This window comes from Chionomys nivalis, chromosome 16 (genome assembly GCF_950005125.1).
Source record: "Chionomys nivalis chromosome 16, mChiNiv1.1, whole genome shotgun sequence".
In the NCBI taxonomy this organism is placed as follows: domain Eukaryota; kingdom Metazoa; phylum Chordata; class Mammalia; order Rodentia; family Cricetidae; genus Chionomys; species Chionomys nivalis.
Window position 1 is genome coordinate 56318040 of NC_080101.1, and position 8571 is coordinate 56326610.

Here is an 8571-nt window from a genome sequence, read left to right on the forward strand (position 1 = left end):
GTCTCGCAGACTCTTTCTTGAATCAGGAACCCCGAATGATCATCTCACCTTTAGGCAAGTTCAGCAGTCCTCTCTCTGCAGGTTCTTTGTGTCCAGTTTATGCAACAGTTCAGGCAAGAGCAGTTTCTTGCCCAAATGACTAACCAACTCCATAAAAAGCCTCTTTGATGCCCATCTTCCTCTTGAAGTAGATTGGTGCTGCCAGGAGGAGACATGTCTGATTGTCATGAAAAGCCCTAAGTTATTAAAACATTAAATGCCATATTCTGTAGTCTTTGAAAGATAAGAAGAATGAAATATATCTAACTGAAATATATCTTTATATATCTAGAAAATCTAAGTCACATGACTACAAGCTTGACTATTATTGATGATTATCCATTAACAACCTATCTTTCTTAATTATACATTATATTTTTAAATGAACTAAACAATCACAATACCTTATTCAATATCAGAAATACATATACATATAAGAAAATTGACCTTAAATTTATATCAATAACCAAAATCCATACCAATGAAAATTATATATATATATATATATATATATATATATATATCTCATATCCCCTTTTAAATGTAAAAGAACATTTATAAACAATATTTGGGAATATAGGCATAGGTTTTTTTCTCTCCAAACTGCTTCATGCTGTATGGGGGCACTGTTATTCAGGTCTTTCATGGTGTATCCTGTTTGCTAGGTTTCTCTCAGTCAGCAGTTGAGGAAAGTAATTTTTTGAGGGTGTTTATGGCAACCTTTCAGGAGGGCGTGGTCTATCATACCATATTGGGATAGAAGCAATCCATAGGTTCTCATCCTCTGTGAAAACAGAAGAATAACCTCTTTTCCAAAGCATCATATCCTTAGATCCAAATTCTAAAGTCAAGATAGCTTTATTATATACATGTTGGATTAGCTTAGCAGACCACACAATGAAATGTGTCTCTGTACTTAGCTCCTTCACAGTCAAAAACTTCAAAGAAAACACAATATACAAAATCCAGACTCTCTGTGAATGTTCCATTTTTATGTGGCTTATTTTTCTTCTTTTAATCTATAGCTATCTGTACTCTGTGTCTTTAAAGACTTTACCTTTTTTTAACATTAACTTTTTTATGACTCTTTATACTCTTTTTCTTCTCTCTCCCAAGCCTGCATTTATCTAACAGTATGACCCATTTAGAGGCCTTTTATGTCTGAATTTGTCCTATTATGAATCTGTAATTCTTTACTATCCAGGAGCATTTTTGCTTTGCAGTTTTAAATCACTAAGCACTTAAGAATCTAGGCTGTGACATTCCTAGGTCAAAAGAGGTACTGCCTGCTTGCCATGCCCAGTCCAACATGGTGGAGCCGCTTGTGCCTCTGAGATGTTCGCAGTGCACAGCTAGCATGGTGGAGCTGCTCTGGATATTGGTTCCACCTCTCTCCAATTTCAAAATGGCGAATGTATCATTTCTGCTAGCTCTGGGGCTGCAGGTAGGAGCCACACTCAGCACTTTAACTCTTGAGACTGAGTGTGCAGCACACAAATTCTTTGCTTCTGAGTTACAGCCAAATCTTCCATGCAGAGCACTGTGCAGCCTGGAAACATCTCTCTGTATTGTGGCAGGAATCCACTATGCTTTCCCGCCTGCCTAAGCCTGATTTCACCGTCTGCCCAGGCAAGAAGAACTGAGCCATGGGCATGATCTCAGCTACTTGCCTCCTGATCTTGAGCGGGCACGCAAACAAACACCCAGGCCCACAAATGCTCCATAGCTGGAGTTTGCACCAGTAGCAGGACCCAGGAAGCCACATTTTAAAACCACACAGCTTTTTTTTTCTTTTGTTATGGCCGCTGAGTCAGGAAATTCTCTCTGCAGCATGCCAGCAAACAGCAAAAAAGCTGTGTTAAATTCTCTCTCCTTTTTAAGCCCTCTCACATTTTTTTGTGGAGTTCATTACCATGTTGGAGCACCACTCTGTAGCAGTAGGAGTGGTGGGCTACATCCCCGCCACCAGGCTAGTTAATACCTGAAATAACCACATGAAATTGTATTAATTAAATTACTGACTAGCCCATAAGCTCTAGCCTCTTATTGGCTAACTCTCACGTCTTCATTTAACCCATTTCTAATAATCTGTATTTCACCACAAGTTCATGGCTTACTGGGAAAGATTCAGCATGTCTGACCTGGTGGCTGGCTCCATGGCAGCTGTCTCTATCTACCCTCTTCCCAGCATCCTGTTCTGTCTACTCCACCCACCTAATTTTCTGCCCCATCAAAAGGCCAAAGCAGTTTCTTTATTTAACCAATGAAAGTAACACGTAGACAGAAGATCCTCCTACACCAATCTATAATATCTCAATGGTTCTTTCTCTAGAGAATTCAGACAGAGGCTGGGCAGGCCATCCAGCACTATACCACAGCACTGTGCTTTCCTTTCTGCCGTCTTTGTTTTTGTCTCACGGTGTAAATCCTTTCCCTTCACCATTGGTCTCAAACAAAATACCTCAAGGGCTAAATATATTCATCCCTTAACACTTATGGAATCAAGGCTAAATATACTCATTTCTTAAAACTTATAGAATCAGTTGTGCAGATACACATCTATATGAATGCCAGAGCAACCATGCTTATTTTACACAAATCATTGTTGCCTTCCTGTGGCACATTTTGAGAAGTAACATTTTCTTCCAAAAGCTATGAGCTACTTTAAGTTTCCTATTTTGGGGGCCTTATTGCTTTTCTCAGCTGTATCACTAATATCCATATCTAGAGTACCTTGTTATTCTAATTCACAAATTTTCAATTTATACTCATGTACAACATAGTGTATAAAATTACATCAAAGTGTGTTTCTTTTGCTCGCAAGCATCTTAATATATATATGTGTATATATATATATATATATATATATATATATATATATGCCTCTAGGAAAAGGATAAAATTATCCCTTTATCTTTCATGTAATTTGAAAAGTTTTTCACATAACTTTTTAAAATATTTTAAAATATTTATTTTTTTTTAGTTTCTCAGGTTGTCCTCTGATGCACTATGATGCCAAGGATGGCCTTGAGCATCTGATCATGCTGCCTCTATCTCCAAATTGCTGAGATTATAGGTGTGCATGACCACACTGAGTTGCATGTGTTGCTGGTGATCAAGCCCAAGCTCTGTACAATCTGTGAGTTATAGCAACTGAGCTATAACCACAGTCCTTCACTTTTATTCTCATGAGGTGCATATTTTCTGATAAATATTTGTTGCAAAAAAATTGGAAAATAAAATCACATGGAAAAAATCTAAATTGCCAAAATCTCTAAAACATCTATTGTCAGTATTTTACAATAAATTACTCTAGTCTCTTGTTATTAATTTTCACACACACTAGCACACGCACAAGAACACACACATGTTATTCTTTTCTATGATGATTCTTTTGATATAACCCATTCGACTTTTTAAACATTTTAATATACTATATAGATAACATCTGTTAATTAAATCTATTCATATATTAGTAGCATTAAACTATTGAATAATAATTCCTTTTTTAAAAATAAATTCATATTTTACCTCCCAGGCAAAGTTTCCCCTCCTTTTTTTCCCTTGTCCCCCTCCCACCCTCCTCCCCTGTTTAGAGTCCCCAATCCACTCTTCCTTTGTTTCTGTTCAGGAAAGGGCAAGTCTCCTATAAGTATCAACAAGACAAATGACATTTTTTTATGAATAGAAATAGAATTTCTGATGCATAAGTTCAATCAGTTCTTAAAACATCAATTTATACTACTATGGTGGCGTAAACGACTAATTTCTACAAGGTGATATTTTGTGTTATTAGTAAAAACTGGAGTAAAAAATAATCTAAATGGCCATTTTTAAAATGAACATTCAATGATATTTTGTTTTTCTCTCTCATTCTTTCTTCTGTTTATTCAACAAATGATTATTGAACCTTGCTGTGGACCACGTTTCATAATAAGTTCCAAGAAAAGCAGTAGTAACCGCACCCCCCCACCCCCAGGCTGTTATCTCCACCCCCAGATCAAAAAGAGCTCTTGATAGAAATGCTTCTTCTTAACAAGACTGATTATGGAGAATTCAAACTTGCCATGGAAAAATATAGAAAAAAGTTTTTTCGCAAAGTAACTATTAACTCATCTCAAGCTATTACTTTCACTAGATTGTTAGATCCATTGTTTAGGACCTTAAATGAGTTGTCAGTTAAAACATGTTATATCATTTTATCTGTAATGCACATTGGGTTTAGTAAGACTTAAAGTAAACAAGCTTATATATGTTTGGAGAAGTCTACCAGAATAAAACAAAATTGTATGCAAAAAGAAAGAAATGCTTTTCCTTATGTCTCTAGAGTCATTTCCAGTGCTTAGTCATCTCAAGAATTAGAGCACGCCTCTCCTATCTGTCAAGTCATAGTGTTCTCACGCTGGCCAGCCTAGATCCTAGCCGCTATCTGTTCTAACATTGCCTCTACTATAAAGGACATCTTTACATAAGAATTCTCTCTCTCTCTCTCTCTCTCTCTCTCTCTCTCTCTCTCTCTCTCTCTCTCTCTCTCTCTCCCCAGAGTCTCTCTCCCTTTCTCTTTCTTTCCCCCTTCCTTCCTGCCCTCCCTTCTTTCTTTCCAATACATCTCTAACTTTTATTGCCATCAGGAGAAACAGAGGGGATAGGCAAGCCACTTGAACATTATGGAATGAAACCACACTGTAGTCTAGAATATAAAGCACAAATGGGAATGATAGAAGTTTTCACAATTGCTGTGTGTTGGACAAAATGTCCAATGGTCTTTTTCGTGTAGTATGTCTTTGTAAGATCTCACAAAACAAAAGGTCTAGAAGAGAATCAGCTACTGAATAGTGCTAAAAATTTTTGCTTTTATTTCTGACAAAAATATGTTACTAAGAGATTTTTATTTTTTAATTATGTGTCTGAGAGGGTATGGCAGTGTGAGGGCAGAAGCCTATAGAGTTCAAAACACATGGAATTCTCTAAAGTTGTAGCTATACATTGTGAGCTACTTGATGTATGCATGCTGGGAACCCAAACTTGGTTCCTCTGTAAAAGCACTGCATCTAAATGCTGAACCATCTCTCTGGCCCCAAAGGTGTTTGGCAGAAATACTGTTTACTATTTCCATTTTGATAGCCTTGCTTCAGTGTTCCTGCCCCTAGACTTCTGAGGACGACCTCAATTGGGATTACCAGTCCAGATGTGTTTTATTGGTCCCACAATACCTTGTGCTCATCCTCCTCTTGCAGAAAACCCTGATCTGACCAAAGTCTGTTGGCCATGTTGATGACTAGCTGTTTGGAAAACTGTGAGTCGCTTCAGGGCAGAATATATGTACTGTGTTGGTCATTGAATTCTTTGTGTTCACATTTGTGCCACATCATAGAATCTTTATCTAGAGAGTGGCCATTTGTCTGAATTTGGTTATTAAAAGTTCATATGTTAACTCTTTTTTTTTTTTTTTAAAGACAATCAGTCTGCTTTATTGTCATTATCAACAGACCAGCCACCATTGGGAAGGGATGCTGATGCTGGTACAACACCCACCATCAAAGCAAACTGAAGACCCTGCTGGCTTCAGTGACATGATGCTGAATAAGTTAGGGTGATATGGCTGCTTGGGACTTGAACCTCTCACTTCATGTTCTTGACAAAGTCCTCGCCTTTCTTGATGGAGGCTTTGAGCTCAGGGATGGCCTCGGCAATCATTTTCTCCTCAAAAGGAGTGATTTTGCCAATGCCCAGGTTCTTCTCCAGGCCTTTTTTCCCCAACAACAAGGGTGTGGAGAAGTAAGTGCACTCTCTTTGGACTGAACGAAAGAACACTCGACACCCCCTTCCTTCCCGTTCATGGCATCCACAAGGGAGAAGACAAAACGGGCTCCAGCATAAGCCATGGACAGAGTGGCAGAGCCTGCTCCAGCCTTGGCCTTCACAACTTCCGTGCCAGCCTCCTGGATCCTCCCGGTGAGCGCAGTCAGCTGGTCTTGGGGAAAGTCAACTTTGGGGGTACACTGAGAGATCAAGGGGATGATGGTCTTCCCAGCATGGCCACCAATGACAGGCACGTTGACCCGAGCAGGATCCAAACCCTTCAGCTCCGCCACGAATGTGTTCGCTCTGACAATGTCAAGGGTTGTCACACCGAAGATCTTGTTGGGGTTGTAAACGCCGTGCTTCTTGAAAACTTCTGCGGTGATAGGGATGGTGGAGTTAACCGGGTTGGCAATGATGCAGATCATGGCTTCAGGGCAGTGCTGGGCACAGGCGGCAGTCAAGGTGGCCACAATGGTAGCATTGGTGTTGAATAGGTCATCCCGCGTCATTCCTGGCTTCCTGGGCACTCCGGCTGGGATCACCACCACATCACAACCTTTCAGGCAGTCTGGTAGCTGATCAGGTCCAAGGTAGCCTTTCACGTTTGCTCTGGTCTCGATGTGACTCAGATCCGCCGCCACACCAGGCGTGTGAGCGATATCGTAGAGGGTCAGGAGGCTCACTAGGGGGCTGTTCTTTAGAAGCAGAGAAAGGGGTTGCCCAATGCCCCCAGAAGCTCCCAGCACGGCTACTTTAGCATTGTTCTGGGCCGAAGTGCGGAGAGTGGCCGGCAGGCCGGGCGAGAGCAGACAGCATGGCTGGGGCGGGCGGGACACGGATCTGCAGGCGAACAAGCTAACAGTGGACAAGTGACTCCAACGACCTCCATATGTTAACTCTTAAGAGTACTATTTCCTAGACTGGAGAGATGGCACAGAGGTTAAAAGCACTGGCTCTTCTAGAGGCCTGAGTTCAATTCCCAGCTACCACATGGTGGCTCACAACCATCTATAATGAGATCTGGTGTCCTCTTCTGGCCTTCAGGAATACATGCAGGCAGAACACCATTATATATAATGAACAAATCTTTTTTTAAAAAGGATTACTTTTCCCCACATCTTCACCTGAAGATATCTTACAAAAATGATTGATTCAAATACTACCATCTCTGGGAGCAAGTTGCAGGTCCCTCATGAATGCCACTGTTCTTGGTGCCCTCTAAGCACCCAATTTACTCTCGGCACCATCTCACCTGCTGACACTTGTCTTTCTTTTTCCTTCAGGTTCTAATGCCCATATAATGAAGACAGTGTACAAAAAAATGTTTGTCTTAATTGAATGGGGAGAGGCGGGAGGCTTAATTGTTGGTATGACTTTAAATTTCTGTTTATTTAAAGGAGAAACCACTTTCAAATGAATTTAAAGAGCAGTGAAGTATGCAGGTTGTTTTCAATGCAAAATATAGCCCTCACTTCAAAGGGAATAGAGGATAAGTGACTATGGCCCAGAATCATGGTATTAGGCTACCCTGAATATCATGGTACAGCATGGAAATAATTTCATGAAGCTTTTATACTTAAAGGAGACAGGAAGTTGAAATCAGGGCACTTACTGTGTATACTGGCAGGAGCTCTAGGGAGGTAACTTCCAAGGAAGTGGGGGAAATCTCTGTTGTGGACTAGATCTGATGACATTCTCAGCTTTGGGGTTGGTAATCCAATGTCTATTAGTTATTGCATTCTAAAGAATTGCACCAGATCATTGGGATTGTTCCTCTGGCCACGAGGTGGGCAATGATTATTAAGGAGACTAAAAGTAGTTCATGCCAATTCTACACACGATCTGTAGCTGCCCATCTATCCACAATAACCAAATACTAATTGTGAAACCTTTATAACAGATGTGTGCCTTTCCTTCCAGATACCCAAGTTCACTGTGTAGTGATTGGGGAACGAGGAGTATGAATAAAAACAGGTTATGGTTTTTTTTTTTTTAACTCAATATTTAAATGGATGCACAGGTTCTACTTTTCCCATCCTTGTCCTTAGCTGCTTCTAATTCTTGGCTGGTGACTGCAGGATAAATCTCCTGCAAGTGACCCCCTCATAGATTGTGTTTTGCCTTTATATTCCTTTTCATTGACAAAAAAAAAAAAAAAAAAAAAAAATCAAGCACTTGTGCAGATTAATGTATGGCTACTTCTGTCTGGAAACTTCTACCTGAGAACTGCCCAGTTGAGACAAGATTATGGGCATTGCTTATGCAATTTATTAAAGAAAATCTATGTGGAAGAGTCACAATGGAAGGCAGAAGGATTACAAAGCACCAGCTTAGTATCTAATTGATTGTCTCAAAAATCTACAATCCACCCTTGCAATACCTCATAACTGCTATTTTGAGTAAACTAAAATGATCATACCTTGATTCAACATCTGAGGTCAGAGGCTGAGAATCTTTTCAGGAAGATTGACTTTTCTTTTGCTTACAGGACAAAGTCAGTTTCTCCCTCTTTAGCATGATTGGGCAGTACTCATTAGCACATACAGATGTGGGCAGATCACCACTGTGATTGCAGGCTTCCCTCCTCTTCTAATCTCTGTATGTTTTTTTAAACCTAAATTCTATTTTACATTACTCAGCATTAAGAAAATGGACAAAACTAAACCCAAGTTATCTGGGGAAGTAATTTACCCAGGGATAACTCCCAGGAGTCCATTGTCAACTGGA

At 39.9% G+C, this 8571-nt stretch overlaps 1 pseudogene; it reads right to left on the reverse strand.

The window, feature by feature from the left end:
• Positions 1-5497: 5497 nt before the first annotated feature.
• LOC130888022 (malate dehydrogenase, mitochondrial-like) lies at positions 5498-6726 on the reverse strand (annotated as a pseudogene).
• Positions 6727-8571: the final 1845 nt, after the last annotated feature.